Source organism: Caretta caretta, chromosome 8 (genome assembly GCF_965140235.1).
Source record: "Caretta caretta isolate rCarCar2 chromosome 8, rCarCar1.hap1, whole genome shotgun sequence".
NCBI classification, from domain to species: Eukaryota; Metazoa; Chordata; order Testudines; family Cheloniidae; genus Caretta; species Caretta caretta.
Window position 1 is genome coordinate 104,769,459 of NC_134213.1, and position 9,002 is coordinate 104,778,460.

Consider the following 9,002-nt stretch of genomic DNA (forward strand, 5'->3'; position numbering starts at 1 on the left):
CCAATCCCCAACTAAATCATCCCAGCCAGGGCTTTTTCAAGCCTGACCATAAAAATATCTAAGGAAGGCGATTCCACCACCTCCCTAGGTAACACATTCCAGTGTTTCACCACCCTCCTAGTGAAAAAGTTTTTCCTAATATCCAACCTAAACCTCCCCCACTGCAACTTGAGACCATTACTCCTTGTTCTGTCATCAGCTACCACTGAGAACAGTCTAGATCCATCCTCTTTGGAACCCCCTTCCAGGTAGTTGAAAGCAGCTATCAAATCCCCCCTCATTCTTCTCTTCAGCAGACTAAACAATCCCAGTTCCCTCAGCCTCTCCTCATAAGTCATGTGTTCCAGACCCCTAATCATTTTTGTTGCCCTTTGCTGGACGTTTTCCAATTTTTCCACATCCTTCTTGTAGTGTGGGGCCCAAAACTGGACACAGTACTCCAGATGAGGCCTCACCAATGTCGAATAGAGGGGAACGATCATGTCCCTTGATCTGATGGCAATGCCCCTACTTATTCAACCCAAAATGCCATTGGCCTTCTTGGCAACAAGGGCACACTGTTGACTCATATCCAGCTTCTCGTCCACTGTAACTCCTAGGTCCTTTTCTGCAGAACTGCTGCCGAGCCATTCGGTCCCTAGTCTGTAGCGGTGCATGGGATTCTTCCGTCCTAAGTGCAGGACTCTGCACTTGTCCTTGTTGAACCTCATCAGATTTCTTTTGGCCCAATCCTCTAATTTATCTAGGGCCCTCTGTATCCTATCCCTACCCTCCAGCATATCTACCACTCCTCCCAGTTTAGTGTCACCTGCAAACTTGCTGAGGGTGCAATCCACACCATCCTCCAGATCATTTATGAAGATATTGAACAAAACCGGCCCCAGGACCAACCCTTGGGGCACTCCACTTGACACCGGCTGCCAACTAGACATGGAGCCATTGATTATTACCCACTGAGCCCGACAATTTAGCCAACTTTCTATCCACCTTATAGTCCATTCATCCAGCCCATACTTCTTTAACTTGCTGGCAAGAATACTGTGGGAGACCGTGTCAAAAGCTTTGCTAAAGTCAGGGAATAACATGTCCACTGCTTTCCCCTCATCCACAGAACCAGTTATCTCGTCACAGAAAGCAATTAGATTAGTCAGGCATGACTTGCCCTTGGTGAATCCATGCTGACTGTTCCTGATCACTTTCCTCTCCTCTAAGTGCTTCAGAACTGATTCCTTGAGGACCTGCTCCATGATTTTTCCAAGGACTGAGGTGAGGCTGACTGGGCTGCAGTTCCCCGGATCCTCCGCCTTCTCTTTTTTAAAGATGGGCACTACATTAGCCTTTTTCCAGCCATCCGCGACCTCCCCCGATCGCCATGAGTTTTCAAAGATAATGGCCAATGGCTCTGCAATCACATCCGCCAACTCCTTCAGCACTCTCAGATGCAGCGCATCCGGCCCCATGGACTTGTGCTCGTCCAGCTTTTCTAAATAGTCCCGAACCACTTCTTTCTCCACAGGGGGCAGGTCACCTCCTCCCCATGCTGTGCTGCCCAGTGCAGTAGTCTGGGAGCTGACCTTGTTCGTGAAGACAGAGGCAAAAAAAGCATTGAGTACATTAGCTTTTTCCACATCCTCTGTCACTAGGTTGCCTCCCTCATTCAGTAAGGGGCCCACACTTTCCTTGACTTTCTTCTTGTTGTTAACATACCTGAAGAAACCCTTCTTGTTACTCTTAACATTTCTTGCTAGCTGCAACTCCAGGTGTGATCTGGCCTTCCTGATTTCACTCCTGCATGCCTGAGCAATATTTTTATACTCTCCCCTGGTCATTTGTCGAATCTTCCATTTCTTGTAAGCTTCTTTTTTGTGTTTAAGATCAGCAAGGATTTCACCGTTAAGCCAAGCTGGTCGCCTGCCATATTTACTATTCTTTCAACACATCGGGATGGTTTGTCCCTGTAACCTCAATAAGATTCTTTAAAATACAGCCAGCTCTCCTGGACTCCTTTCCCCCTCATGTTATTCTCCCAGGGGAGAATCAGTTCCCAGAGGGAGTCAAAGTCTGCTTTTCTGAAGTCCAGGGTCCATATTCTGCTGCTCTCCTTTCTTCCTTGCGTCAGGATCCTGAACTCGACCATCTCATGGTCACTGCCTCCCAGGTTCCCATCCACTTTTGCTTCCCCTACTAATTCTTCCCAGTTTGTGAGCAGCAGGTCAAGAAGAACTCTTCCTCTATTTGGTTCCTCCAGCACTTGCACCAGGAAATTGTCCCCTACACTTTCCAAAAAGTTTCTGGATTGTCTGTGCACCACTGTATTGCTCTCCCAGCAGATATCAGGGTGATTGAAGTCTCCCATGAGAACCAGGGCCTGCGATCTAGTAACTTCCGTGAGTTGCCAGAAGAAAGAAGTGTCCACCTCATCCTCCTGGTCTGGTGGTCTATAGCAGACTCCCACCACAACATCACCCTTGTTGCTCACACTTCTGAACTTAATCCAGAGACTCTCAGGTTTTTCTGCAGTTTCATACTTGAGCTCTGAGCAGTCATACTGCTCCCTTACATACAATGCAACTCCCCCACCTTTCCTGCCCTTCCTGTCCTTCCTGAACAGTTTATATCTATCCATGACAGTGCTCCAGTCATGTGAGTTATCCCACCAAGTCTCTGTTATTCCAATCACCTCATAATTCTGTGACTGTGCCAGGACTTCCAGTTCTCCCTGCTTGTTTCCCAGGCTTCTTGCATTTGAGTATAGGCACTTGAGATAACTCGCTGATCGCCCCACTGATCGCCCCTCTTTCTCAGTATGAGGCAGGAGCCCTCCCCTCTCGCACATTCCTGCTCGTGCTTCCTCCCGGTATCCCACGTCCCCACTTACCTCAGGGCTTTGGTCTCCTTCCCCCGGTGAACCTAGTTTAAAGCCCTCCTCACTAGGTTAGCCAGCCTGCTGGCAAAGATGCTCTTCCCTCTCTTCGTTAGGTGGAGCCCGTCTCTGCCCAGCACTCCTCCTTCTTGGAACACCATCCCACGGTCAAAGAATCCAAAGCCTTCTCTCCGACACCACCTGCGTAGCCATTCGTTGACTTCCACGATTCGACGGTCTCTACCCGGGCCTTTTCCTTCCACGGGGAGGATGGACGAGAACACCACTTGCGCCTCAAACTCCTTTATCCTTCTTCCCAGAGCCACGTAGTCCGCAGTGATCCGCTCAAGGTCATTCTTGGTAGTATCATTGGTGCCCACGTGGAGAAGCAGGAAGGGGTAGCAATCCGAGGGCTTGATGAGTCTCGGCAGTCTCTCCGTCACATCGTGAATCTTAGCCCCTGGCAAGCAGCAGACTTCTCAGTTTTCCCGGTCGGGGCGGCAGATAGATGACTCAGTCCTCCTGAGGAGAGAGTCCCCGACCACCACCACCCGCCTCCTTCTCCTGGGAGTGGTGGTCATGGAACCCCCAACCCTAGGACAGTGCATCCCATGCCTTCCAATCAGCGGAGTCTCCTTCTGTTCCCTTCCCTCAGATGTATCATCTGGTCCCCTCTCCGCATTAGTACCTGTGGAGAGAACATGAAAACGGTTGCTTACCTGTATCTGCGTTGCTGGTACATGGACGCTCCCTTTCTTCTTCTGGAGGTCACATGCTGCCAAATTTCTTCACTGTCCTCCTGTCTCCTCTGCGCAGCCTGCTCTGAATCTTCAGAACGTTATGTCCGTAGAAGCAAATCCTGACATCTGTCCAGGAAATCTTCAGTTTCTCTTATGCAACGTAGGGTCGATACTTGTTTCTCCAGACCTTGAACCTTCTCTTCCAATATGGAGACCAGCTTGCACTTTGTACAGACAAAGTCGCTTCTGTCCTGTGGAAGAAAGACAAACCTGGCACATCCAGTGCAGGTCACAACAGCTGAACACCTCCCATCCATATTACCTTCCTTCTACGAGCTTCCTCAGGAGTTATAGTAACTACTCAGAGAAGCCGGCAAGTCATTCATTTCTGCCCTCAGCTCTGGCGCAGCCAGGTTAGAAACCTGGTTTTCCATCAGTGCAGGTAATCCACCGCTGCATGAGGCGGGAGCAAGGTTGATGGAAGCATCCGTCCGTTGACCTAGCTGCAGCTACAATGCAGCTTAGGTTGACCTCCTGATGGTGCTCAGGGTGCAAAGGCTTTCACAGCTCTGAGCGACGGAGCTAGGTAGCCGTAGGTTTTAGATGTAGGCCAGGCTTCAGTTTATAAACCTAGGGCTGGCTCCTGCTCCTGCCGGCCTCTCTGGGCATGTTCCATGGGCCTAGAGGAGCCGGATAAGGGCCACTGAGTACTCTCTTCCAGAGGCTTCACTGAGCCACACCTGTGCCACCGGGTTTCCATAGATGGCAGCCTCAGGCCTAGCTAGGGCACTAACGAGGCGGATGCCACAGTTCTGAGGGCACTGCCCAGCATGCATGCCAGCCGTCACCGATTTCCAGGCGGGAGTCTCAGTCCTTTAAAGCAGCCGTGCAGACAGTTAGGCTGGAAATTAGACGAATGTTTCAAACTCTAAGAAGAGGGAGGGTCGAGAAGAGCCTTGCAGTAGGAATGGGGCCGGGAAGGGCAAACAACCAATCCAGTTTGACGATGGAGCTTGATAAGTTTGTGAACATGTTTACCCAACAGGGTTGCCTGCAACGGCAGGGGATGGGACTCAGTGCCCCAGGAGGTCCCATCCAGTCTGATGTGTGTATAGATGAGGCCCAGCAGCACATGATTAATGCAGGTCTTCTCAGCTGTCTCTTGCATAACAGCGTCTTGCAGGCTAAATGCTGCTTGGCTGTTAAAAAGGCCCCAGTGCTCTGGGCGGGGCAAAAAGCTTCAGATGAAAGCTGGCCCTTCCCCATGTCAGGCTTCAGCTTGGAATTCCTAGGTCCAGGGGGAGCCCATCACCCAACCTCCAGGAGTCACCGGGGGTCACAAAGCAAAGATGGGCCCAGATGCCAGCTCAGGTCCAGCTCCATGGTTCAGGAGGGTCTGCATCTGGGGATTAGGTCTGGCCCAGCAGGGAGATAGTGGCCACCCCATGGATGTGGAAAAAGTCATTTTCCAGTTTCCTTCTCTCCTCCCTCTTCTCACCTCTTTTAATGCCCTTTTTCAGTGGAAAAAGGGGGAAAAGAAACCCCCAAATGAACCATGTCAAAACCATTTTGTAGCAGTGTCTGAACACACTCAACTTGGCTCCGTTCCATGCAGAACAAAAATTACTTTTCAGTGCCTCCCCCTTCCCCCGGCCCGACTTTGCACCCAGGTCTGGTGTGGAACTGAACAGTGAGCCTGAGCAGGGGTGGGGATTTCGCCAAGCGACGCTGGCGAGCCGTGCCGGCCCTGGCCCGGGGCACACGGCAGCCTGACGTGAGAACTCCTGTGGGATTGTTTAGCCCAGCCCTGCAGCTCCGCTGCCCCAGTTCTGTCAGAAACAACAGGTGAGATTCCCCAGCCAGGGGAATTCTCTGGCTCCCAGCCCAAGAATCCCAACTCCAGACAGCGCTTCAGACCTCGGCTAAAAAAGACCCAGCCTGCCCAAGGCGAGCCGGCGGGGGAAGAGGTGAGACATTGCTGACACAGCCCACACCATGCTGCTTCACCGTGGCCCTGGAAAACGCTTAGCAACCTCTCCTTCATTGCTAGCAGCAAGCGGACCCCAGTCAACGACTGCTCAGGAATCCCTTCGGCCTCTAGCCGGCAGTGCCTAGCAACTAGCGTGCCTTTGGCTTGGCCAGGGACACTGCAAACCCACTCTGGCAGTCCCGCTGAGCCGAAACCTCTGGGCCATGCTAATCTCTGTTCTTGGAAAACTGCTTTCTAATCACAGCTCTGGAAGAGTTCGGTGTGAAAGGGGGCAATGCACCCTCCCGCCCCAACCCCACACTCCTCAATCCCTGGCTACGTGCCGGGGAGAGTGAAGCAACAATAGGACTCGGCCACCAGAACCAACCCGCAGCCACATGGCAACGTCATGGCTGGGTCTGGGTCCTACGCCACTCCAAACGCTATGGCGCTAGCAGGGCTCAAACCCAGAGCAAACAGTTGGTCCAGGCACTTTGGACACGGCCATGATGCAGAAACAAGGAGCTGCCCACTTGTACGCATTAAACACCTCGGTACATTTTTCACCTGCAGCGTCCTGGCTAAATGCCAGCTTGGGGCATGAAATGCCAACTCTCCCAGCTCAGGCCAGGTCTACACTATAAACATATATTGGCATAACTACGTCACTCAGGGGTGTGAAAAAGCCACACCCCCGAGTGACACAGTTATACAACCCTGCCCCACCATGTAGACAGCATTATGTCAATGAGATGACTTGTCCGGTCTCTGTAGCTATCGCCTCTTGCGGCGGTGGATTAACTACGCCCAAAGGAGCATCTTCACTGAAGCACCTGAGCGGCGTTTTCAGTATAGAGCTGTGCTCAGGGTGGCTATGCACTCTCATTGAGCTGCCACGCTCCACCCCAGAGGTGGCTGCATTTTTAAAGAGTAGCCGGGGGGGGGGGGGGGGGGAGGATTTCTGTGCACAGTCTGGAACCCAAGCTTGAGCTCCCCAGAGCCAAGCCCATGAGCACAGCAGAGCCAGACATGGGGTTGGTTCCCCAAAACAAGCAAGGTCTGAGCCGTTCCCCTATTAATATTAATTCCTGGACAGATTTCTAAGGTGTCCAACACTGTAGTGCCTGGCCAGCAATGCAGAACAACGGGGCCACCTGTCCCAGAGCAAGGGAAGGGCTGCTACTTTCACAGCTCCTGGGTCATGCAAGGCTCCCACGCCTCTCCCAGCTACTGCACCCGCACTCGGGAATTCCCGCCGGGGCCCAGCCCAGAGACTACAGCACCTGCCCTTAGTAGAAGGCCCGAACAAAGAGAGTCATTGTGCGTGGCTCAGCTACCTTTCCCGTGGGAGCAAATGCCAGAGGTAAAGGACCCGCCCAGGGCGTGCCCTGCCCCGAGCACCTCCCTCGTCACTGACAGCCCGGGTGTTCCTGAGGAGCACAGCTCTCAGAGACAACCAGGCCGGAGGCCATTCAGGACTCAGTAATCCATGCCACGGATCTCACCCCCACCAGTGCGGGGAGTGGATCCACTCCCACCGATCAGCCTTTCTCACCAGCCACAGCTGCTCTCACTGGAGCTCCATGCAGGGGAAGCATTCCAGCCCTGGCTCACCAGGGCCCGGGCCATGTTGGAGAAGGCCCAATCCCTGGGTGGACGTAGGGCTTGACGAGGTGCCCAGGAATCCAGGTGGCAGCCAAGTGCAGGAGTCCAGCGGGATCTCTGTTATCATGAACCCCGTACACACCGGGGAAGCTGGGAGAGCCGCACCCGGTACGGCCAGCGAGGGTCACTGCCGTCCCACCCAGACCGCGCCCACCTCCCTCTCGCTGCCAGGCCCGGAGGTGAGCAGAGACTCAGGCCCCGGTGCAGCCCAATGGGCAGAGGACGGGACGCTGGGATGGGGCACCACACCCAGGCAGGCTCCCGCCCACCGCCCAGCCGTGCCATCGCGTGGGGATCTGGCTGAACAGGTCCAGGGAGGAGGGGGAAGTTCCCAGCGGGCAAGGGAGAGGGGGCCCAAATGCCAGCTAGGCCATGGGGTCCACGCTCCCGCAGTAGCTGTGGGGTCATGGTTAAGCCTCAGCTGCAGCAATGCCAGCGCTGGTGGGAGCCGTGCCTGGCGCTGGACTGACCGGCCCCAGCCCCGTGCGCTCGCAGCGTGCGGGAAAAGGGGAGGAGGGCAGTAACAGCCCAGCAGCTGTGAATGTCCCGGCACTCGCTAGAGCAGGGGATTCTAGCGGGGCAGGAATACAGCCTCTGGGGTCCGGGAGGGGTGGGGAGAGCCCCCCACCCACCCACACATGCTAACGAGCTTGCAGAGCCTGCTAAGAAATGGCTGAGGGAGGCACTGCCTGGCTGAGAGCGTTGGCTTGCTCTCAGCTCGGCTGTCGGAACAGCTCAGCCTCTCCCAGCCCGGGCGCTGATGCGTTCCTCGGCGCAGGAGCCCCCGCTGAGCTCCAGGTGCGTGTTCTATGCAGGGCAGGAAGTGGGGAGCCAGGCGCGCATGGCATGGGGCTGGGCGCTCCGGGCGGGGCCTGTTCCTGCATGTCGGGGTAACGCTTGATGGAGGCACGGGCCAGGGATGTGGACTGTTCCGAAGGCATTACCCGGCGTTAAACCTCAGGGCGACTGTACGTAAGACCCTGACAGGCAGGTGTTAACAGCTCCCCGGCAGCTCCACAGAGCGAGCCAGACAGGTGCTGAGGCCTGGGGCTTTTCTACACGTCAAACGCTGCTGCAGCAGGACTGCACAGCTCCCGCTGCCCTGCTGGAGTGCCGCATCAGACCGGAAGAGCGGCCAGCCTGGGTCAGACCAATGGGCCAGCTAACCCGGTCTCCCCTCTTCCGACAGTGGCCAGTGTCAGGTGCCCCAGAGGGAATGAACAGAACAGGGCACTCATCCAGGGATCCAGCCCCTGTCGTCCAGTCCCAGCCTCTGGCAGTCAGAGACTAGGGACACCCAGAGCATGGGGTTGCGCCCCTCAGCATCTTGGGCAATAGCCTCAGGGAAGGGGGTGGCGTGGGGGCGGGGCCCTGGGGGAGGGGGCAGCATGGAGGCAGGGCCTCAGGGGAAGGTGTGGCATGGGGGCGGGGCCTCGGGGAAGGGGGGTGGTGTGGGGGCGGGGCCTCAGGGGAAGGGGTGGGACCTCGGGGGAAGGGGCAGCACAGGGGGCAGGGCCATGATTCAGGCGCCGGTGGTCCCCCTCCCGCACTTTTAGGGAGCTTCCACCGCTCTTGCACCCACCCCTGCTCTGGCTGTTTCGGGGCCGGCCCAGCTGAGTTGCTCCGTACTCTGCACCCAGGCCGAGACCCCGACAAACCCACGACTCCGCCCCACTTGGCCCAAACACAGTCCGGTGCTGCAGGGTGAAGCACCTGGGTTTTACACACACCTGCAATGGGCTGCTACACCACAGCCCCCCCGGGC